This window comes from Leopardus geoffroyi, chromosome C1 (genome assembly GCF_018350155.1).
Source record: "Leopardus geoffroyi isolate Oge1 chromosome C1, O.geoffroyi_Oge1_pat1.0, whole genome shotgun sequence".
Classification (NCBI taxonomy): domain Eukaryota; kingdom Metazoa; phylum Chordata; class Mammalia; order Carnivora; family Felidae; genus Leopardus; species Leopardus geoffroyi.
This window is the reverse complement of record NC_059328.1, coordinates 206,001,731-206,026,055: the sequence shown is the minus strand read 5'-3', so window position 1 is coordinate 206,026,055 and position 24,325 is coordinate 206,001,731. Positions and strand designations below refer to the sequence as shown.

The window sequence follows — 24,325 nt, the reverse complement described above, 5'->3', positions numbered from 1 at the left end:
CCCAATTAGGTCTGAGGTGTGGGTTCTTTCATTGACTGCCACCATTAGGCTTTATGATTTAATGCTTGTTTCATGGCCTCACATGAAAACCAGAACAATATCTCCTCCCACTAAATGCCAGGAGGATCTTTTGAATGAGATATGGGCAGTGAGGTCGGAGCTGGAGTTCAGCAATACAGATTGGGGTTGCTGGCATTATGAAGGCTAAAAACGCAGAATTGAAGATCAGATATTTCTGGGGGATGGGAATCAAAGGCAATAGCCTTACCATTGACTTCCATGACCTCTTCAGCCAGAGCGTCAATGTTTCATATCAGTGGTCTAGAGACAGACATCCTGGGAACCAATGGTCCTTCTCTAATGGGCCATCAATACAAAGAAATGCCTGTCATTTTGGGTCTGCAGTGAAGGTTCACTGATAAATGCTTGTTAGTATTCTACAGGAGAGTTACAGAAATGGAAAGTACTCGTGAAAACATCTTCCTTCTCTCAAATACGGTCCCTGCCCCCAACTCATTTGTCTTAGGTACAGTAGATCATGAGCTTCCTATTCAATTAATTTAGGTAAGAGCAGAATCCATTCTTTGTAACCTCTTTTCTGCCCCCAGGGAAAAATGCTTTTGAAATTGCCATCTGCTCCCTGGCATCTCTTTGCCTTGCTTCTCTTCTGCGTGATTTCAGCCAAACCCAACAGGAGGGCAGTGGACTCAGAGGTAGGTAGGTGGCTGACAAGTGTCACAGAGTGTCACAGAACCACGACAATGAAGGTGCTCTCCCACGTTCGGAGCCAACATTTTCCCCAGTTCATTGTGCATCATTTGTAAAGATAGCATTGGTCCCCTTTAGCTCAGGGAGTCCAAGGATGTATCTCTGAAAGATGATTTTTCTTGCCAAAAAATATAAGCACGTTCCGGATAGAAACTCTTTTTCTTCCTTTTCTCCTAAATACAACTTAATGATTGGGGTGATTTCAGAACTGCCTAGGAAAACAAATCAATTCTTTTTGGTTTTTAAAAACTAACAAGAAATGCTGAGTGAGTCAAAGGCAACGAGGCGGCGTTCAGTAAAGGCACCCGCATCAGGAAGGAGGTCAAGTTAAAATTGTGTTTGACTGTTGGAGTTTACTAAAAAAATTTAAGTACCATTACTGGAGATAAAATATTGTACGTGTGCATTAGCTCTTGGCTAGATAGCCAGTACTCATGTACATGGTACAATTTTTATACATAAATGGATGCACTACAAATCAATGTTCTCTAATCTCAGCTGCACCCTCCATGACGCTTAGAAACGCTGTTATTCATCTGATTTCTTATCACACTCCCCCTCGGGGCCAGTACAAGCCTTTTGTAACTTCAGCTGGCTCCACTCCCCAACACACGCTAGCTGATGGCTCCTTCTCCAGAGGCTCCTGCGATTTTCCTCCTCCTCCAAGCAAGACCCTTTATGTGCAGCCTAGGTTTTATCCCCTTCCATCCTTTTGGTGTTTGGGGATCTAAAATCTTGTTGTTCAAGTCCTCCAGCACTGTTTTAGAGCTTTGCAAGTTTCTTGCTCTCTCTTGCTTCTCTTTGTAGGAATTTAGCCTAGCTAAAGCTTAGACGTCCTTGCAAGTGGGACCCCTGGTTTTAATGACCCCCCATGGTAGCACCTGACCACACCTCGGGCAAGAGTATATCCTAGGTCCTTGCTTCTCTCTCATGCACCATCAGTGAATCTTATTTATGGAATTCTCCTATGACAAAAACACCTTCTCTCAAACCTGATATGCCTTCTGGCTACTGACCACCTCTCTCCTTGCACTGCTAAACTTCTGACAAAGGAATTTTTATACCGATTGCTTTTGCTCTCTTCCCTCTCACTCACATCTCAAGCCCTGAACACACTGGCAATAAAAAGAAAAAAGAAGATCTGACTTTGACCTTTGGGTTACTACATTTTTCCGGTTTTTCTTTCTCTATAGTGGATCCTTCTCATGGTCCTCATTTTTCTCCCATTCTCCCATTCCATGTGATTCAATGTGAGGAAAGCTTAGATACCTAATTATTTCCATATTTTAACTAATTGCCTTATGACAGTCATCCCCGCATCTACGTCCCTGCCCTTTCTCTCCCCAGAGCTCCAACTTCCTGTTCTCAACTCCATTGGTAACTTCCACTCTTATGTCCATTGATACTCTTTCATTTTTTTTTTTTTAACTCTGCCCAATTATCTTCTCTTCAAAAACCCCTTCTCCTCTTATCTTTCCTAATTCTGTTAATAATGTCATAACAAAAAAAAATCACCATTGAAATCTTAGTATTATCTTCATTTTCTCCTCCTTTCTCTTGCACCTTGAATTGATCACCATGCTCTAAACAATCTCCTTCCTGGGGCGCCTGGGTGGCTCCCTCGGTTAAGCATCCCGCTTCGGCTCATGTCATGATCTCGTGGTTTATGAGTTCGAGCCCCACGTTGGGCTCTGTGCTAACAGCTCAGAGCCTGGAGCCTGCTTTGGATTCTGTGTCTCCCCCTCTCTCTGCCCCTCCCCGGCTTATGCTCTGTCTCTGTCTCTGTCTCTCTCAAAAATAAATAAATATTAAAAAAAAAAAAGAATCTCCTTCCCTCCTGTCTATTCCTGCTTCTCTATTTCCTATTCCTGCTGCCTTCGTCCAGACCCTCCCCTTCTCTTCCTTTACCACCAGAGTTCTCCTCACTGATTTCTCTGACTACACTCCATCCCCCAGACTGCCCTTGGAGATTTCCTTCTCAAACCCAGCTATTACCACACCAAGTCTCCATGTTTAAGAATGTTCGGCACTCTTCTGCCTGAAGAGTTGAATTCAAAACATGTTTCATGTAATTTCAAGTTTCCTACCTGGCCCCACTCTCTTTCCCCTTTACTTATCCTCCCATCAGCCTCTTTCCCCTGCCATTTCTATATGTTGACGTTGAACCCATATTTCAAGGATTAGACCAAGACTCAAAAGACCCTTGTACAGACCTTCTCCGAACACCCTATTAACAGTAGCTTACTCCTTATAACTTCTTCTGCCGAGTCTTCCGCAGCCCTTTCCTCTGCCTTGCATTGCTGGCAGGTGAAGAACTCCAGAGTCTATGTTTATCTTGACCTCTCAAAGTACCCAGCACCTGGAGGAGGCACTCACCGCTTCATGGATCAAACTGAGTTGAGGCTTGACAATGATGGAAACAAGAACCTGATGCTTATGATTTTGAAATCATTTAAAAAGGTGAACTCTCTCAAAGATTTTATTCAGCAATGTTCAAATAAGGGAACTGTTTCTTTTTCACGGTTTGTAATTTATTCTGTCAGACAGGTGTAAAATGGCTGTGGAAAGGCACAGATGCAAATTAATTATCTATTTAACCTCTGACAAAAGAAAATAATCTGACTCCTCTTTAAGAGTCTCCGCCCCCCCCCCCTCCGCCCCGTCCCAGGCAGGATAATCATGTAAAATTTTACTGGTATCTTTCAAGGACAGTGTCACGTTTATGGCCCCTTGTCACACAGTCTCCTGCAACTGAGCAGACTGTGGGTAGGTGATAAGGCTGGGTAAACAGAGCTCTTCTGAGAGGGGAGGGATACATATATGTGGTACATGGTGATCAAGGAAAAAGCTGGGTTATACCTGGTGGGACCCACACGTGCATTCACAAAAAAAGAGGAGGGCAGGGTTAATGATTATGTCTGAGGAGAATGAGTAAACATAGATTAGGATTGTATTTCTGGAAACCACAGTATAAAATAAACCGAAGCAGCACTCTACCGTCTGATCCTGATGCCAAAGAATTTCCTTGCTGAATTACAGAAGTTGCCACTGGGGGGATTAATACACAGAGAACTTTGAAGGGTTTTCCTTCCTAGGTTCTTAGTTTCTTTGCTAAGAAGGAAAAGCATTCAGCATAAGCCATTCCTTTTTAAGACTGCTTTAACAATATTTACCACAGAGCATCATCTACTCCCTATCAAGGCAACATTTCTCTGGGTATTGTTATTATTATTATTATTTTGGAGAAAGAGAAAAGGGGTTTGTATCTCAAGTGGGTTTTTGAAGCATAATAAAAACGTAGCATAGTCAACTATCTGTATGAAAATTCAATCACCTTAAAAACCGAGAGTGAGTGACTCCAAGGTCAGCATCTTGAGAAATTATTCCTTAAATGGAGTGGCTTTAAATCTAAATTAACTTTTTACAGAGTCATTTATTCAGCAGGAAAGCATTGGTGGCTTTCCTTTTCTTATTTTTATCTTTCCAAAAAAACAACCAATATGTAAGTCATCTACTTTGTATGGTACTGATTAGAGAATTTTTTTAAAAAGTTTATTTAGGGGCGCCTGGGTGACTCAGTCGGTTGAATGTACAACTTCGGCTTGGGTCATGATCTCGCAGTTTGTGGGTTCGAGCCCCGCGTCGGGCTCTATGATGACAGCTCGGAGCCTGGAGCCTGCTTCGGGTTCTGTGTCTCCCTCTCTCTCTCTGCCCCTCCCCTGCTCATGCTCTGTCTCTCTCGCTCTCAAAAATAGATAAACAATTAAAAAAAAAATTTTTTTAAGTTTATTTATTTATTTTGAGAGAGAGAGAAAGAGCGAGTGCGCGCACATGAGCAGGGAAGGGGCAGAGAGAGATGGAGAGAGAATCCCAAGCAGGCTCTGTGCTCTCAGCACAGAGCCCAATGAGGGGCTGGATCCCACAAACTGTGAGATCATGACCTGAGCTGAGATCAAGAGTTGGGCACTTAACCGACTGAGCCATCCAGGCGCCTCTGATTAGATAGTTTTAAAAATCGAAGTCCTGCTCTATTTTTCTACTGAGCACGCACCAGCTCATGGGAAATCAGAGTATCTGTAAGTGTCCTGATTTGAAACAAAATTAAAATGAACCATAAGCAAACACAGGTACAAAAGGAGAGGATGCGGGAGGTGGAAGGCTGGCTGAGGTGTGGCCCTTGTCACATTCCCGTACGGCCCTGGTCTTCCCAAACAACCACCGTTACCAGCAGGGCTTTCAGAAGAAAAATGAAAATATGAGGACCCGCTGCTCTACAAGAGAAATGGTCCCGTTCCCCAGACCCACCCCAGAAAGGACTCTGGGGGAGTCCCAATGTCCGGGTGACATCAGCCCTGGCTGCCAGGTGTGAAGCTCTACCCCTCTCTCCGCAGCCTTCTGTGGTACCCTGTGAAAATGCCATTCCGTTGTTTCCTTCCACTGCTCTGTTTTGGAGGGAGTTGCCTTTACTTACTGCTTACATTTCCTCATCTCCAGCTTGAGATCTTTGACCTTCACCTATGTACGGCGACTACATTTCAGATCTTCCCCAGCGGGCTCCGGGTCACCCATGCTCACTCTACTCTGGCTCCCTGCCGTGTTGGACAAGAGTGGATTTATAGCTATGTTTCTGTTCTGGCTTCCCCCCCCAGTGATAAAAAGATAGGATTGTTCATTCCACAAGCAGGCCCTCCTCTCTGTATATTTTTAAATTAAAAAAAAAAAAAATAAAGCTATTTTATGTATTGTAATATCATATACTATATATAAAATACATATAGGTATATAGAAATACATATATAGGTGTACATAAATTGTATAGAGGTATATGAAAATCCACACATAGATATATGAAATAACAGAAAATATAGTTATACAAAAAGTATGAAAAATAGCCCATATTTGTCCTCACCTACCACTGTTTTAAACACCTTGGTGTATAATACCTCCTGACTGTTCAAAATGAATGTGAATATATGCGCATATCAACAACCTGTTCCGTGTTCTATAACTTTTTAAATCCTTAATATAAATGAAGATCTGTCCATGATAACATGTATATACTTTCTGGGTATATTATCTTAGTCTCCCTCTGCTTTGGGCGGAGTCCCTGGAGATTATGGGGCCCAGTGCAACGTGAAAATCAGATCTCTTGTTCCAAAACAGATCTCTTGTTCCAAAGTTCTTAAAAATTTCAAGATGGCGGCAGAGAATCGCACCAGGTGCACCCTGGGGGCCCTCCTGAGTGCAGTGTTCTGTGTGGCTGCACAGATTTCACACTGACAAGCCGGCTCTGATCTCTGGAGGGGGCTCCGTCTCTTCTGTGACTCTGCTTCCGCGGCCTCGGGCAAACAGCTCATTGGGTAACGGTTTGGACAGCTCCCGTCCAGTGGTCTGCTAGCCCTGGGGGTGGCAGTGCTTGGAAATCTTTGGGTTGTTCCTTTTCCCCTGGTTCCTCTTGTGGCTCTTTCAATGCCTCTGTGACTAGCTCTCCCTCTTAAATTCCTTCTAGGGAACTACCTGTCTTAACCCTAATAGCTTCATTAGGAATGGTAAGAACCAGGCCATTGTGCCGCCACTCTCTTTATTCTACTCTTCCTCGTCAGTCATGGGGAATAGCTTGCTTTCTTCAGGAGGAAATTCAGTCTCAGGGGGCGCCTGGGTGACTCAGTTGGTGAAACTTCCAACTTCGGCTCAGGTCATAATCTCGCAGTTCATGACTTGGAACCCAGTGTCGAGCTCTGTACATGGAACCTGCTTCGGATTCTGTGTGTGTGTGTCTCTCTCTGCCCCTTCCCCCCCCCACCCCCGCTTCTCTCCAAAATAAATAGACATTAAAACAATTAAAAATAAAGAAATTCAATCTCAGGATCCTTAACACCATGTTTGACGGCAGTTAACACATGGCCTAAAATCCCTGTGGCCTCCCAGCTCTACATCATCCTTTTAAACAATCTCATGGTTTCTACTATGGCTACAGTAGTTTTTATTTAAGTTATCCCTAACTGGTGACAATGAGTCTGTCTTAGTTTTTCTCTACTTCGGTGATGAATCGTGTTCCATAGGTATTTTTGTTTACTCCTCCTTTTATCTGCAGGATGATGTCTTTGAAGGGGAATGACTTCGACGGACAGAGGGTATGCACATTTTACATTTTGCTACATATTTCCATCTCCGAATGGTTGTATAAATATTAGAATGTTTAAGTATGAAATGTCTAAATACGCAAAGACCGATCTTTTCTCCTTTCGAAGTAGTTGGGAGTCATTACACTGATTGCAACAAATCATTTTCGTGATTCTTCTTGAAAATTGTCTCCAGATCCAATTTCGAAGGTGCTTAGAAGTCACCCCTTTGTGTTCAACTTACAACTTACTTTTAAAGAAAAGCAGTATTACTGAGCTTCACCACCTCTCAGTCTCCAGACTTCCTTCCAATGGACTTTTGATTACTTTTCAAAAATGAAAATCTATTTTCATGTGTTGAAGTTCCCTTATTTTTGAAGATAGTCAAAACGATAGACTGCTCTCCCTGAAGGCTGAAACAGAAAAGTCAGAAACTCTTTCAAGAAATTGCTGCAGCCTTATTGAAAGCTTATAGCTCCGTAAGGTAACCCCTTTGGGAGAGGGAAGCGATATTTATTGAAATGTGTTAAGGTTGGTGTATTTGTTTTAAAATTCAGTTGCTTTATGTTGTTGAAGACCCTCATCTTCATCAGCGGCAGGTTGTCTCTACCTGTAATTCCTTTAATCAAAGCATTTTGTCAAAAGGGCTGTAAAATATTTATTTGGCTTGCTTTCATCAATAGAGCTATGGAACTATCTCATCTATAAGTACCTCATCTTTCACCTGGAATTGTTCTGACTGAAAACAGTGTGTCTTCTAAGTACACAGTAAATCATGCTGCTTGATTTAAAAAGATAGGCCACCCTTCAAAGAGCTTTGGGTCATTCCATTTTGCACACTCTGTCCAAGATAATTTCTAATTTGCCTTTCTCACGGAGAGCGTGGAAAAATGCTCTCGGAAGATTTAATGTTTTCTCTTTCTTTTCTTCCCAAGAATGTCACGCAACTTTCAAATCATCACAAGGCAAACAAAAAACACCCTCCCGCCTCCCCTCTGGTTAAAATCTGTCGGTTTAAAGGCGATGTCTGGTTTCAGTAATATGAAATTCTTTGTTAGCCTTAGAAATGGGAGATCAATGACTTATTCTTGTAATCCCCTAACTCTTAACAGTCTACCAGAAAGCTGGTTTCAAGAAATAAGACCAGGCTTTGCATTCAGATAGAGACTCAAGTGAGTCACTGGGAATGTGTGAGTTCCTTTTGGTACTGTGTTTTCTTCCCGTCAGACCAATAAATTCCTACAGGTCTCAGCTCTGTAATTCCCTTTAGGGAGGACTGGGATAAAGAATATCAGCCCATTCTAAAAAATCCTGCTGTTTTTATGACACACAGAAATAGCTACAAGAAATACCTTCATCATTTTTATTTGCAGGGCCATGTAACATTTTTTTTCCCCCTCCAAAGTTAATGACCACTAAGGGCCCGCACACATGCACACAGAACCCTGGCCCTTGGGTCTACCTAAGTCACCTTTATGGTGCAGCCCCAAAATAAAACTTTGCTTCGTTCTCTGAATTTGCGCTCCTGCTATCCACTTCAGGGTTTATAGGCTTCCATTTCATTTCCTCTGCTAGCCACGTTGCAGCTATAATATTTCAGTTCCTGAGCAAGGTACTTAGCAGGGCCAGACTAATCCTGCTTAAATTTGCACTCATGGTGTAAAATTGACTGGGGCCTGTCTCCATTCATTGGAGTCTTCTAGAGAGTTTGGACCCCTCATTCTCGCATCCGTACTTCTGTAAAGTCTTGTCCCTGGAATGATCTTCTTCTTCCAGTGCATTTAATGATACTCGTTCTTCTATCAGCCCTCAGACAAGTCTCACTTCCTCCCAGGAGCTTTCTCCAGCGTTTTAAAGGATCAGAGCTTTACAATTCTCTTTCTTCTTAGAAACCCTATAATGCAAAATATAATGTTTTCAAGTTATTATTATTGGTAATTTGGTAATTATTTTCTGAAAGGGACTACCTACCATTTCTGGGCCGAGGGCACTGTGTCTCTCCCGGCAGCCCCCTTCTCCAACACTTCTCAACACAGGGCAGGTGTCGAACCAGGGTCCTCACACATTCTCATTATCTTGTTCAGTGGTTCAGCCTTCATGCAGGAAAAGATGTAAAAATGCAGGGATTTTATCTGAGTTACAAACAGAGGGCTTGATGACAATAACACTTTTGCACGTTTTCAGTGTTTGGATGAGTAATTATATCAAACGTGCAATATCCTACTCGTGAATTTTATGTGCATTATATGTAACACAAGCCTACCCTTTTTCATTGTTTCTAGTTTTTAAAAATGTAAGCCAGCCACCTCTTGGGAAAATTTCCATTTCTGTTTTTCTGTCCAGCGACGTATTTTTTTCTCAGCTCTTTTCCGAGATTCCCTTTTATATTTTCCGTTTCTGTCATGTTCTCAATTTGTACTCCTGCTCAAGAATCTAAAGGATTCAAAAAAGAACATGTATATTAAATATATGCCTAAAATATATATATATAAAAAGAACATGTATGTGTATACTCAAAGCTTACAAAACTTGAAAATATTTTCATCAGTGAGGTAAATTCAAGTAAAAGTGACATTTTTAACAATTGAAATTATTAGTTTAACTTTTCCAAGCAGTACATTTTTCTCTAAATTATTTGTAATTATCTACAAGGTTAAAAGGGAAACCTAGTATTAATAAATATCAATATTCTAAATAAAATTAAGTTGAAGTGAATCACAAAATGTAAAAATATTTTTCTTTGTTTTCTGGAAAACTTTTTATTATAGAGAAATGCAAACATACAAAAGTAGTTGGAATAGTATAATGAACTCCCATAGACTTATGACCTAGCTTCAAATAATTGCTCTGCTCGCGACCAATCTTAATTCATTTCACCTCTGGTTTCACCCCTCCCCCATTACACTGAAGTAAATCCCACGTGCCATTTAATCTGATTTGTAAATATGTCAGCAGTGTTTCTAAAAGATGAGATTTTTAACACAACCCCAGTATCATTATCATGCCTTAAAGATAATAATAATTCCTTAATATCAGCAAGTGTCACATACATATTTATTGTGTGGTTGGGATCAAAATCCAAATCAAGCTCATACACTCCAATTTGTTGAGACACCCTTTTTAAAATTTATTTATTATTATTATTTTCATTTTGGAGAGAGAGAACACAAGCTGTGGAGAGGGACAGAGGAAGAAAAGAGAGAGAATCCATGCTCAGTGTGGAGCCCAATGTGGGGCTCGATCCCATGATCCTGGGATCATGACCTGAGCCAAAATCAAAAGTCAGATGCTCAACCAACTGAGCTACCCAGGTGCCCCTTGTTGAAATACCTCTTCAGTCCCTTTTAATCTTTTAATTTTCTTCTTTTTTTCTTTTTCTGTCTCTGTTTCTCTTTGCCTCTCTCTTTTTCATTTAGTTTGTTGAAAGAACTGCCTTATTTGTCCTATAGAATTTTCCATAGTCTGAGTTGAGTAGATTGCATCTCTATTGTGTTATTTAACATTTTTTATACTAATATTAATTGCAGCATTATTTACAATAGCCAAGATTTGGAAGCAATTTAAGCGTCCATCAATAGATGAATGGATAAAGAAGATGTGGCGTGCACACACACACACACACACACACACACACACACACACTGGAATACTACTCGGCCATAAAAAAGAATGAGATCTTGCCATCAGCAACAATATGGGTGGACCCAGATGGTAATATGTGAAATAAATCAGACAGAGAAAACAAATACTATATGATTTTACTAATATGTGGAATCTGAAAAAACAAAACAAATGAACAAACGAGACAAAACAAAACAGAAACAGATTCATAGATACAGAGAACAAACTGGTGGTTACCAGAAGGCAGTGTGGTTGAAGGAACCAACAAAATAGGCGAAGGCTATTAAGAGGGACAAACTTGTGGGGTGCCTGGGCAGCTCAGTCGGTTAAGCCTCCAACTTCGGCTCATGTCATGATCTCACAGTCTGTGGGTTTGAGCCCCGCATCGGGCTCTGTGCTGACAGCTTACAGCCTGGAGCCTGCTTCGAATTCTGTGTCTCCCGCTCCCTCTGCCCCTCCCCCGCTCACGCTCTGTCTCCAAAAAATAAATAAATGTTAAAAAAATTTTTTTTAAAAGGGGGGAAAACTTTCAGTTGTAAAATAAACAAGTCACAGAGAAACAAAGTATGATGTAAAGAATATAGTCAATAAATATTGTAATAACTTTGTATAGTGACAGCAGATAATTGCACCTATTGAGATGATCATTTCACAATGTATAAAAATATCGACTCACTGTGTGGTATACCTGAAACTAATATCATACTGTATGTCAACCATAATTTAATAAAAATATTTAAGTAAACTTTATGCAACACTTTGTAAAATTACAGGTGTTGCAGTGTTAGCATCCAACACCCAATTAGTTGCCGACGCAAAAAATTCGTGTGTGTGTACTTTTCACTTAACACTACAAGTTCACTTTGTACTTCCCCGAATCACAAATTGGAATCTGACATAACTACAAAACCATGCTTCGTTATGTAGGAAGCTATTATATTTATGTTGAGAGGAAGATCTCACAAACTATTTGATTTGTCTCTCTGAACGGCCCCATCCCATTCTATTCCCATCATCCTTCTCTGCTGTCAGGACCAGCACAACACATCTAGCCCCACCGCCACCAGGTTTGGTTTCACAGGCCATCGGGGGAGAAATAGGTGAAAACATTTCCCTGGAGCCTGACTGGTGTTAGCCACGAGAGAGCAGATGTTTAGATTTAGCAGATTAGACTGGGCTGGCATTGAGTGAGGAGCTTGGCAAACATTTAAAAATAAGACTAAGTGGGTCTCCCATCAACCATCAGATAAGTGAGCTACAGGACTGCAAGAAATCTAACAGAGCCGTCCCAACAGAGAGGCGTGGCTTCTGTCTGTCCAACATGTTTCTGTGCTGATTTTATGGGAAGCCGAAGGCTTTTGGACAGTGACTAAAGGCTGGGTTAGGAAAACGATCCAATCCATAGATTGTTCTGTGTGATGGGAAGTGTTTCAGTGCCACAAAGATTGTCCAGGACACTAGTCAAGTCCTCAGAGATATGCCTATCATCACTCATTTTACCATCTCTTCAGGAGAAACACACAGACCTCTGGTACTAATTAGATCTCCATGATACCAAGCAAGTGATTAAACGTTTTGGCCTGCAGGTTCCTGGGTTGTAAACTGAGGACGCCAAACCACATGATCTGGAGGATACATTCTAGCAGTTTTGCATCCTCAATTAGTCCCAGAGGTGTGAAGAAAACTCAGTTTGGCTGTGACCCAGTCTTGCACGTGGTTCCACTTGTGCTAATTCATAGCCAGCCTATGGAAAGATGTAGGAATGAGAAGTCCCTACAACAGTGCCTAGCACATTGCCGTTTCTAATACTTATTTATGGATCGAATAACTGTTTCCTAGGTTCCATTAATCAAGATCACTCCTGTGAGTTCTAAAACACATCCCGTACCTGCAGTCCTGTGGTCTTTATATTTGTCCAATTCTCTCTCCATTCTGTTGCCATTTTGAGGCAACATTTTGAGGTACATCCTGGCTTAGCCAAGGGAAAAAGGAAGCAGCACGTCTTGTGTGGGGACGCACTTTATAAAGATATTAAAGTAACAGAGGCATCAATTATTATGCAAAGCAGTATGCAAATTCAGTAAAAGGGAGCATCATAATGGAAGTTTTCTAAGCTTTGACTTGTGTCAGCCTGGAAGAAGTTGAGAAGTGCTGTGTGAAGCTAATACCGGTCTGCGCAAGCTTTTTCAGAATAAAAATACATCGCTATTAACCCATCAAAGCATCGTTTATGCAAATAAATAAAGCAGGAGCATCACCTGCTTCTCATTAATAATAGAGGTTTAATAATTATAGAAATATCTTGGTAAAATTATTTGAGTCTTTATGTCAAAATAAGTATATTTTATCCTCTTTATATTTCACTACATTCCACAAAGCCATTATTCTCTTGGGCTTTTGTTCTCTGGATTTATAGGGTATCTAGGCGTGGGAATACCATTGTCAGGCTATAGCAGTGTTTTTTTTTTTTTTTTTTTTTTAATTTTTTTTCAATGTTTATTTATTTTTGGGACAGAGAGAGACAGAGCATGAACGGGGTAGGGGCAGAGAGAGAGGGAGACACAGAATCAGAAACAGGCTCCAGGCTCTGAGCCATCAACCCAGAGCCTGACGCGGGGCTCGAACTCCCCGACCGCGAGATCGTGACCTGGCTGAAGTCGGACGCTTAACCGACTGCGCCACCCAGGCGCCCCAGTGTTTTGTTTTTTTAAAATAACTTGTTTTTTATGAAGTGCTGCATGCATACATACACTCAGGGTACAAATCATGGTGCACAGCTCAGTGAATTTTTACAAAGTGAACACGCATGTAGTCACCACTCAGATCGTTATGCGTAAGTCACAAGAGTCTACCAAGCTCCCCTTCCCAGTCATTTGGCCCTGCTCAAAGGTGATCATTACTCTGACATCTGCCGTCGTGACTGATTTTTGACTGTTTTTGAGCTTTTTATACATAGAATCGTTCAGTAAGCGCTTTTCTTTTTTGTCTAGGTCTCTTGCCTAATGTTATATTTGTAAGACCTTTCATGTTGTATTTTGTGATTGGTTGTCTATCTGTAATGGCTTACAGTGTTCCATTGTATGGCAGCCATGGGGGTGTGATGTCGGCCTGAGGAACACAGGTAGCCAACGTCCTCCAGCTATGGTGCTTCGGCCCCACTGCTGCATGCAAACCTCTAGGACATGCTCTCTGGGAGCAGTACCCAGCCAGTGACTGAGAATGGCCTCAGGGTGCTGGTCTTGACTCCTCCATGGGCAGTATTTGCACGGGGATGCCCCGCTGGGCTGGCTAGACCTTCTCAGGGCCACCCTGTGTCTAAGATCCTGCCCTAATCTTCCTTCCTCCCCTCTTTCTTTTCCAGGTATCAGGTCTTCACTGCCTTCTGAAGAGTTACTCTGCTTACTGCTGCTTCATCCATCAATAAATGTCTTGCACTCCTAACCGTATCTGATTGTGCGCTTCCCAGAGGATGCGAACTGACACACATTATACAACTATAGCACAATTTATTTATCCATTCTACTGCAGATAAACATTTTCTTTATTTCTACTCTTGAAGAGCTGTGACCAGGGATGCTCTAAACATTCCCATACGCGTGCTTTGGCGCACTTTTGTATGCAAAGCAGTTGAATCACTGTGGCATTGCGGGTCATAGGTTACGTGTAGATTTAGCTTTAGTAGATCCTGTCAAGAGCTTAACCAAAGGATTGTGTCAGTCTACATTGCCACCAATAGGATATGAAAGTTCTAGTTGCTCCACATACTTAGCCCACACTCAGGATTGTCAGTGTTAACACTTTTCAATACTTTGATTCTCTCATGTCTAATGGTGTTGAGCACATTTTTGATACATTTTGAAATGTTTATTTATTTATTTTGAGACAGAGAGAGAGAGAGCGAGCAGGGAAGGGACAGAGAGAGAGGAGAAAGAGGATCCTGATCAGGCTTCGCACTATCAGTGTAGAGCCTGACACGGGGCTGGATCCCACGAACCATGAGATCATGACCTGAGCTGAAACCAAGAGTTGGATGCTTAACCGGTGGGGCCGCCCAGGTGCCCTGAGCACGTTTTAATAGATTTTTATTGGTCATTTATTCTTTCATGCGCATGTGACTATTTTTGTATTACTTATCCATATTCTTTGTATTGACTGATAAGAGTTCTTTATATATTCTGGGTATTACTCCTGAATATCTTTCCCCACTTTGCGCCATGCTTTCTTTCTTTTTTTTTTAATGTTCATTTATTTATTTTGAGAGAGAGAGACAGAGACAGAGAGAAAGAGAATGAGTGGGGGAGAGGCAGAGAAAGAGGGAGAGAGAGAATCCCAAGAAGGCTTCCAGTTGTCAGTGCAGAGCCCAACTCAGGGCTCGAACCCATGAATCGTGAGATCATGACCTGAGCTGAGTCAAGAGTCAGACGCTTAACTGACTGAGCCACCCAGGTACCCTATAGGCCATGCTTTCTGAATGATAATTTTTCTTCTTTTCGTAATGATAATTTTGATGCATTGAACTTCTTAATCTTAATATAGCATAATTTATCAATCTTTGCTCCTTTTTAAAACCTTTTTTCACGGACTACGTCAAATTTATTTTTTAAAAGTCATGAAGATAGTTGCCAGTATTTTCTTCTAGAAGCTTTTCCTTTCCACATTTATTTCTATTTTATTCATTTTAGGTCTAAAATGGAGTTAATTTTTGTGTATGACAGGTAGTAGGGATCATTATTCATTTTAGGTCTAAAATCTACCTGGAGTTAATTTTTGTGTATGACGTGTAGTAGGGATCATGATTAATTTTTTTTAATATATGGATAACCATTTGACTCAGCATTATGTATTAAAAAAAAACCATCCTCTCTTCACTGCATAGTGCTGTCATTTTTGCCATAAATCATGTCATCTATTCCTTTACTTTCTCTTTTGTTCCATTAATCTATTTGTATATCTTTGAAGTAATGCTATATTCCCCTAATAACTTAACTTTATGATAATTCTGACTATCTAGTGATTAATTATTTCAGTTTTCTCCTTTACCTTAAGATTGTCTTGGCTATTCTGGCATTTTCATATGAAGTTTATAATCAGATTTTCAAGTCATGCAAATATGCTGTTGGAATTAGAAAAAAAATTTTAATATTTATTTATTTTGGGGAGACAGACAGAGTGCAAGCAGGGGAGGGGCAGTGAGAGAGACAGAGAGTTACAGAATCTGAAGCAGGCTCCAGGCTCCGAGCTGTCAGCACAGAGCCCAATATGGGGCTTGAACCCATGAAGTGTGGGATCATGACCTGGGCCGAAGTCAGGCGCTTGACCAACTGAGCCACCCTGGTGCCCGGTTGTTGGGATTTTGATTGAGGTTTATTCACCCATAGATTAATGTGAAGAAGCTGACCACATTGAATCATCCAATGCAAGAACATGGTATATCCCTCCATTAGTTCAGCTCCTCTTTAATTAGTCTCAGTAATATTTTCTGATTTGTAGGTAGACAAGTTTCACAGGGTTCATTTGATTTATTCCTAAATAGAGGATTATTTTTAGTAGTATTATGAAGTTTTATTTTCAAATTTTATATCCTAATTATTTGTTTCCAGTGTACAGAGATGAACTTGACCTGCTAGGTAACAACTTTCACTTATTGTTTATTGGTTCTTTATCATTTTCTCTGCACACATTTATATTTTCTACAAATAATGAGTTTTATTGTTTTCTTTAAAATCTTTACACTTTTTTTTTCTTGTTATATTGCATTGGCTACAACAGTGTTGTATAAAATTGTGATGTCAGATATGCTTGTTTCATTCTTGATCTTGCAAATGGCAAGGGATATGCGTTTAATGTTTCACCATTAGCTCTTGTTTTGGGAAAAGATGTTCTTTGTTAGATTGAAAACAATTTCTTATTCCTGGTTTACCAAAAGTTTTGTTTTTATCATAAATGCATATTGAATTTTATCAAATGCTTCTCTGCATCTATTGAGAAGTGTTTCCCTTTTATTTTGTTAATTGGTGAATTACGTTGATTTATTTTAAAATATTAACTCATCTTTAAAGAAAATTTTTTTTAACGTTTATTTATTATTGAGAGACAGAGAGACACAGAGCATGAGCAGGGCAGGGGTAGAGAGATGGGGAAACACAGGATCTGAAGCAGGTTCCAGGCTCTGAGCTGTCAGGACAGAGCCTGATGCAGGGCTCGAACTCATGAACTGTGAGATCATGACCTGAGCCGAAGTCAGTTGCCTAACTAACTGAGCCACCCAGGTGCCCCTTAACTCATCTTTAAAAAAAAAAAAAATCTGGAATAAATCCTGCTTAGCAATGATGTATTATCCTAATTATATTTTTACTGAGTACATTAGCTAAAATTTGTTGAAAATTGCATCATTTCCTGTTTAGATACTTGGGATATTTCACCAGTGAAACCACCTAGGCCTGTATTTTTCTTTATTGGATGAGTTTTGAAATTACCAAATAAATTTCTTTAGGATAGCCTATTCATATTTTTGATTTTTGTGTTAATTTTGTTAATAAATTTTAATTTGTGTTAACTTTTGTTAAATAAAACTTTTCAAGGATGCTTACATTTTATTTAAGACTTCAAATTTACTGGCATAAAGCTGTGCATAATACCCTTTTACTGTTCTTTAAATTTCTGTAGGATCTGTAATGCTGTTTCCTTTTACTGTCCTCATCTTCTTTTGTTTTCTTGTTCTGTATAGCTAATGATTTATCACTTTTATTAACATTTTTGAAAAATCTCTTCTTTTTTTTCCTATTATATGTTTACCTTCTATTTAACTAATTGCTGCCCTTGTCCTCCTGTCTTTTTTGAGATTAATTATACCCCTTTCCTTGAGAGGGAGACTTGGATAATTGTTTTTCAAATTTACATATATATATATATATGTATATATTGAGATACTTTGAGACTGAAATGTGTATACACACACACACACACACACACACACACACACACACACACAAAGAGAGAAAGAGAGAGGGACTTTGAGACTGAAATTCAAGTTTCGCAAAGGGTTGTCTATATTCAATTTTCTCTAATTCCTAGGATGTTACTATTCAGGAATCTTAACTAAAAACCTGGAATGTTAATCAGAGCTCCTTCTGCTTGATAGGTCCTGAATGCCAATTTTTTTTTTCTCCCTAGCTCAGTGGTACAGTTAAAAGCTCTTCTGAGGCTTTTTTTTTTTTTTTCAGTAAATAGCTTTTTACAGAAGTTTTAAGTTCATAGCAAAGTAGAGTGGAAAACACAGAGCATTCTCACATACTCCATGCCCCCTACCACCACACTGACCTTCCCTACCATCAACATGCTGTGCCATGGGGCACATTCGTTATAACTGACGCATCACTGTCACTGACACATCATTATCACCCCATAGTCAGTGCATAGTTTACATTGGGGCTCACTCTTGGCCTTGAGTAGTCTGTAGGTTTTAAAAATCTATAAGAACACGTATCCACCATTGCAGTAACGTACAGAATACTTTCACTGACCTTAAAGTCCTCTGTGCCTTACCTATTCTTTGTAGCCACTTTGAAGTTGAACATTCTTCTTAATTTATTGGCCCCTTTCTTCTAACATATTAGGATTTATCAAATGCAGAACAGTTAGAAGCTCAATACGCTCCATTTTATGTTGGGCTCCCTCCCTTCTCTGAGCATCTCTTTTTCTTTGATATTCCTGCTCTTAAGTCTTAGAAATTTTGGTTGTTTTGCAAAGCCTTAAGTAGCTGCTGTTTTGTTTGGTTTAGTTACGTTGTATATTGTATGCAGCATTTGTTTGTTTGTTTGTTTGTTTATTTATTTATTTAGGGACAGGTTTTATCTAACAGAAGCTAGTCCTTCCACCATGTCAACTTTGTAGAACTACTAATATAATTGTTTTCATCTGAGCTAATTATTTTGTTGACGTATAAAGACTACAAAGGTGTCAGAATAGAGGAAAAATTATTCTTGGTGAATGCCTATTTTTCCCCCAGTAGAACCCACCTACTCATTAATTCCACTTATTTATTCATTCCTCAGCAAATAAATATTTACCGAGCATACCTGATGTGCTTCTAGCAAATGTAAAATATGTGAGTCTCTGGAGAATAGGGAAGTAAATTTATCAATGGTTACTGGATTTGAGGGGCTTTCTGCCTAGTAGATTACATGAGTGGAAAGATTAGGGGGAGGAAGATATTGAATTTTGGACTCAGATGGACTAAGATTATTTATTAGTTGTGACCTTGAGCAAGTTTGTCAGCTATTTCCCAGCTTCAGCTGGGCAAAATATTGAGTGTTATAAGATTAGACAAAAAGTATGTGATATGCCTATCACTATGCCTGCAACATAGTAAGATATAAATAATTTGTATTTCTTATTATTATTCCAGTTGGAGAGACACATAAAGTGTAAAGTCCCCGGGAGTGTTTGTGGAAGACAAGGGAAGATTTCATAGAGGTTAAAATATAAAAGAAATTGAGGAGATCACCATCCAAAGTTGGTGGTGATGGTAGGCCTAGTGTGTGTGTGCGTGTGTGTGTGTGTGTGTGTGTGTGTGTGTGAGAAAGAGTGGGGGAAACAAAATAGGTTTGAAAGTTGGGAAGAAGGAAGTCCTTGATACAGAGGGAATTAGACAGGCCTCTATTTTTTTTTACATACCAAAATGGGCATTGGTAATGTGTTTGGCATAGAGTTCTATGAGGATATAATTGTGAATAAGATAAACATAGTAGATTGACCTATTTTACAAAGTTTACTGATAATCAAGGATATAGACATACAAGTAAGTAGGCAGTTACAAATAGTATGGTACTTTGCATCTTTTGGGATGATAGCTCATCACATAGCCATTGCTCTCTTCTCTAAAATGGGCCCTCAGTTAGATGCTTCACTTAAATAGAGCCAGTAAAATTATGGCAGAGGGATGCCCGCGTGGCTCAGTTGATTAAGCATCAGACTCCTGACTTCGGCTCAGGTTGTGATCTCATGGTTCGTGGGTTTAAGTCCCTCGTTGGACTCTGCACTGAGAGCAGAGCCTGCTTGAGGTTCTCCCTCTCTCTCTGCCCCTCCTCTGCTCTCATTCTCTCTGCCTCTCTCAAAAGAAAAAAGAAAAAGAAAAAAACAAAGGAAAACAACAAAAAACCCCTAAGAATATGACAGAAATTTGAGGTTGTCATTCAGAGACATTTAGTTTTCTGCATGTGACTCCAGCCATGCCTGCCATAGTCTCCCATATGGCTAGAGAGAAAGCTGGTTTACAAAAACCAATAGAAAGGAAATAGATATTCAGAAATTAGCAAAAAACATGAGGGAGAAAGAGTCCTATCGCCTTTTAATTTATGGTGCTAATCCTTCCTTAAGACCCGGATGGTGAAAGATAACACCACATCTGTATATTGCTTATAGTCCCTCAAAGACTGGTTTCCACACCTTGCAACCAAAAGTCCTAACAAATAAATTTATGATAAATGTTGAGCCAGAAGACCTATACTTTGCCAGAAAATTAGATATGAAGGGCACATAATGCTCCTGAGTTGGTAGGTCAGGGAAGGACCTGGTTGGAAGAGATGGCTACACTGAGATTAAAAGGATAAGCAGATGTTACAAGGAACGGGACAAGATTGCTCCGAGGAGAGGGAAAGAAATGTGTGAGCTGGAGGGGTAACCACAGAGGGTGGGTCTGTCGCGGCACAGTGTTGGGAGGTTGGGAAGGAGAGAGCAGGAAGGCATTAAGTTGGAGAGGTGACCAGCTTCAAGTCATACAGCCTCCTTGCTAGGACGTGGACCCCCATCCTCCCAAGCCCACGTGGAGACATCTCCCTACACTCACAGTCCCCACCCATTACTGACTTCTCTGCCGAGGAAAACGAAGGTATCCAGAAGGCGAGTAATGGCCGTTACTCCCCGTATCTTGATAGAGTGAGTTCTACAGTAAGAGCTGGGTGTTGGGTCTCATTCCATCCCTCTCTGCCTTCCTTTCTCACTTACTCTTCAGGAAATACAATTTGTGCCGGTACGACGGTGGGTGACGCTTCCCCTGATGGCTGATGAAGGGAGAGTTAGAGACTCCGTTCATGACATGGGCAACCTAAACATAGCACCTTGGTTAGGACTTCGGTGAAAGATTCCGTAGGTCCTCTGAGGACATCTAGCATTGATTTATTCTAGAGACTGCTAGGCCAAATCAGACAAGTGAGTGAAAAGTTAGCAGGAAAACACTTGGGTTTTATTAAAGTCTTCTCTTTGGTGTTTTTTAGCCTGTTTATGAACAATTTGAGTTATTTGGAGAAACATGTTAAATGAATATGCAGTTACTAACTACTTCGGTTTTGTAACTGACGCTTCTCTTAAGTTGCTATTAAAGAGTGTGACTGTTATTTTTGTAATTTTGGATGTGGGAGAAAGCAGAATTGCACCGTACATTGCTGTTTCCCCCAGGCTCCACAGCAAATCTTTCTGGAACAGGACTGCAATGCCAATGAGTGGTAGAGACCACGTCCGCATTCCTTCCTCCTAACAGGAGGCACCATATTTCTCCATCAGTTAGAGACCTTCCCCTTCAGGCTGCTTAATCAGAGTCAGGAAAAGCCTGGATCTGGTGTGTTTCCACTTTATCTTGGAACTCTGTGTGACCCACCGGACTCAAACCCAGACGACTCATCAGTCATTACAGATGGCCTTGATTGTGAATCCCAGGCTAATACTAGTTTATCAGGAGCGGCTACTTTCTCTCCAATCAACATTTAATATCAAATGACAGCTAGCTTGAGAAGGATTTGGAGGATGATGAATTAAATGGAAAAATCAAGGAAGACAGGGAGTAAGGAATCTCTGTAATCGATGCAGGTGCATGGCAATGCTGAGAGGTATATCCAGTACATTCCAAACATGTGAAAGCAGGAGCTAAATGGAAACCTATGCATTTAGGGGTGGTGGTGGTGGTCATGCCTGGCTGCCTTTAACACACAAAATAATGACAGATGCCATTTTTTAAGTGCTTACAATTTGGTAAGCGTTGCGCTAAGCACGTTGCGTGGATCGTCTTAATACAGGCAACTTTATGAGCTGGATGCTACCCCTTGCTCTGTGTAATAGAGAAGTAACTCAGGTGCTTGGGTGGCTCAGTCAGTTAAGCGTCCGACTCTTGATCTCAGCTCAGGCCTTGATCTCAGGGTTGTGAGTTCGAGCCCCTGCATTGGGCTCCACGTGATAGCACTCCCAGGCTGTCCCCAAGGTCAGCTGTCTCTCCCTGCCCCCTTGTGACTTCTTCTCACCCCTCGGTGGAGCCTTAGCAATGCCACCCTGCCCCTCCCAGGGGCCCTGCCGTGGGCGGGAGCGAGGAGGGGCTGTGACCAGTGGGCTAGCTGTCAGTCCTTTGTCCGTGCCTCTGCTCACCATTTCAACACACTTGCTGAGATGGAATTGGAATGCTCAAAAGGTTTAAAGAACATTTCTCGAACCCACAACTTCCCAGCAGCTTGAAAGCCTCTTAAAACATTACCTTCAACCTGCCACTCGTGATGAGTGGATGTCGAGGGCTCAGGAGCCCGGTGTCCTGCTGGTCCGTCGTGAGCTGCCCTCCGCGGCTCCCTCGGCTCAGCCACAAGCCAGCACGCACACCAACCAGGCTCCCTTTGGTTTCTTGGAAGAACAAACCACTTCTCAGAAAGCTGATAGCCATGGAGTCTCAGCAGAGGAATAGTTCCCTCCAAGTATAAGGGAGGCTCATCTAAATAAGCAAATGGAAAGCTGGATGGGAGGGTGCAAGGTCACAGGCAGGAATTGCAGCCGCCGCAGAGAGAGGGCATTTCTCTTGCCCCGCTGCCTCCCCTGGGCTACCCCCGGGGTTGATACCTTGTTAGGACCTATCTCTGGCAACAAGGTCATTTTTATTTAGGGTGAATGAGGCCTAAGAGGGACGACCATGGTCAATTTCTGCATTAAAGGACCATTAAAATAAAGTGTTACTGTAAGAAGCTGTCTCTGCTAGACATTTCTCAGAAGAGCTTTGTGCCTTCTCCGAGGGCTGTTTGCTGCTTCTTTCCATTTTCGGGAGGGGGCAAAAATGCCCCTAACGAAACGGAGCCTTTTTAATTGATGATAAAAACAGAAGAGAACACAGCAGCGGGAATTGTTGGCGATGCGTTTACAGCAAGTGGCGAATCACTGCATATTCATTTGTTTTTCATTGGCCAAGATGAATCCTCTTTTGGTATCAAAGCAAATGTGCTGTGAAGGTGCAGAGGACAGGGTTTAACAACTTTTCCTGGCTGGAGGCCTGGGTGGTTTTTTTGGGGGGGGTGGTGGGAGGGCCAGGAAGTGGTGGGGGTGGGAAGCTGAGCCGGGGTTGGGGGGCTGGGGGGAGTGGCGTGGAGGAGTGTTTTAGGGAAGGCAGGAGCTGTGGAGTGCTGAGGGAGTCTCTGAAAGAATGGTTTTATCTGTGTGGGTGTAAGTGGGGAGAGTGGGATTACAGTGTGGTAACTAGGGCGGCCATGCTCGGCATATAACATGATTATTTCGGTAGTCCAGAAAATAAGAGTGAGTTGGAGTCTGTTATGGCAGAAGAGAGGAAGTAGTTCACCCAGCCTCTGTTCCTTTTCACTGTGGACTATCTGGTTCTCAGGCACTTGGAAGGGAACCTGACTACGTCTTGTATGAACTGAGATGCAGATTCTGTTTCCTCCCCCTGTCTTACCGCCCTCGGTACCTGTCTGTGATCGCCTTTCTGTTCCATCTCACTGTCTTCACCTCTCAGTGTTCGCTTTCTGCTCCAGCCAATCTGGACTCGCACAGACAATTCAGTTTCTTAAAAGGGTCAGTTTCTTCCCGTCTCAGGACCTTTGCACATGCTATTTCTTCTACCTGAACTGTTCTTTTCCAATACCCTGCTCCTTCCCGTATGGCCAGCCTGGCTCCTAGTTATAGGCCATATAACTTTTCAGCCAAAACTTGACACTTCCTCCTCAAGGAAGCCTTCCATGGACACTGTGACCAGAATGAGTCCCCTTGCAAGGGTGCCTTTCACACTATGCTTTTTCTTTAGAGCAAGAGCTATAACTTTAATTGAATGATAACTTGCCGACCTACCATAATGTGCATATTTCTGGCAGATTTAATACCTATCAATAAAAAATTCACACTGTTTGCCTTCATTTATACATTTCATCATGAAAAGTGATCAACACTTTGGGTCTCAGGTGATCAACAGTGATCTCAGGAAGCAATCCTTGAGACAATGGCATGGAATTATCCCTGCCTGATTCTGGGAAGAATTAGAAAATTTGGTTAGTCGTCTGTTTTTGTAACCAATCCAGGGGCCAATAACTTTCCTTCCTGAGTTACATGAAGTTCCAAATAGGTGATGCGTGTTGAATGGCACCTATGGTAAATATTTTAAGAAAACTTTCTAAAGGTTTAAATGAGTGTGCACTTAAAACATTAGGCAATTTTTATAATTAGTTTGTCACTTGTTACTTATAACCCTGCAAGCAAACTTCCCCCCAATTACTGAATGCCTCATTCTTTGGATGGGGTGGCTGGAGAAAAACCATATGCAGTTGAACCTCAGAATTTTGTACAATAAACTCTTCATACTCAGAAGAAGCACTTTCCTCTGAATCATCTAGGATTAATAGTTGGTTAAAGCAGTGAACAGTGGTAGGGTTGGGGATGAAACATGTATTTAAATATTCCATTTTAAGTTAAAACAAATATGCATCCATTTTCCAATCTTATGATGTAGAACCAGGACTTTTGCTTCAGTTTGGGTCTATTGACTAAAGTTTTCCATCACCTTT

General features: G+C 41.2%; 1 long non-coding RNA gene across 1 annotated transcript; it reads right to left on the bottom strand.

Annotated features, from left to right (window-relative positions):
* Positions 1 to 8,274: 8,274 nt before the first annotated feature.
* On the bottom strand, positions 8,275 to 22,598 carry LOC123596948. The gene is made up of 3 exons (XR_006711892.1): positions 22,030 to 22,598; positions 8,862 to 8,983; positions 8,275 to 8,784 (listed from the first exon to the last, which is right to left on the bottom strand). It is a non-coding gene; the product is annotated as an uncharacterized LOC123596948 (long non-coding RNA).
* Between the last annotated feature and the right edge of the window lie 1,727 nt (positions 22,599 to 24,325).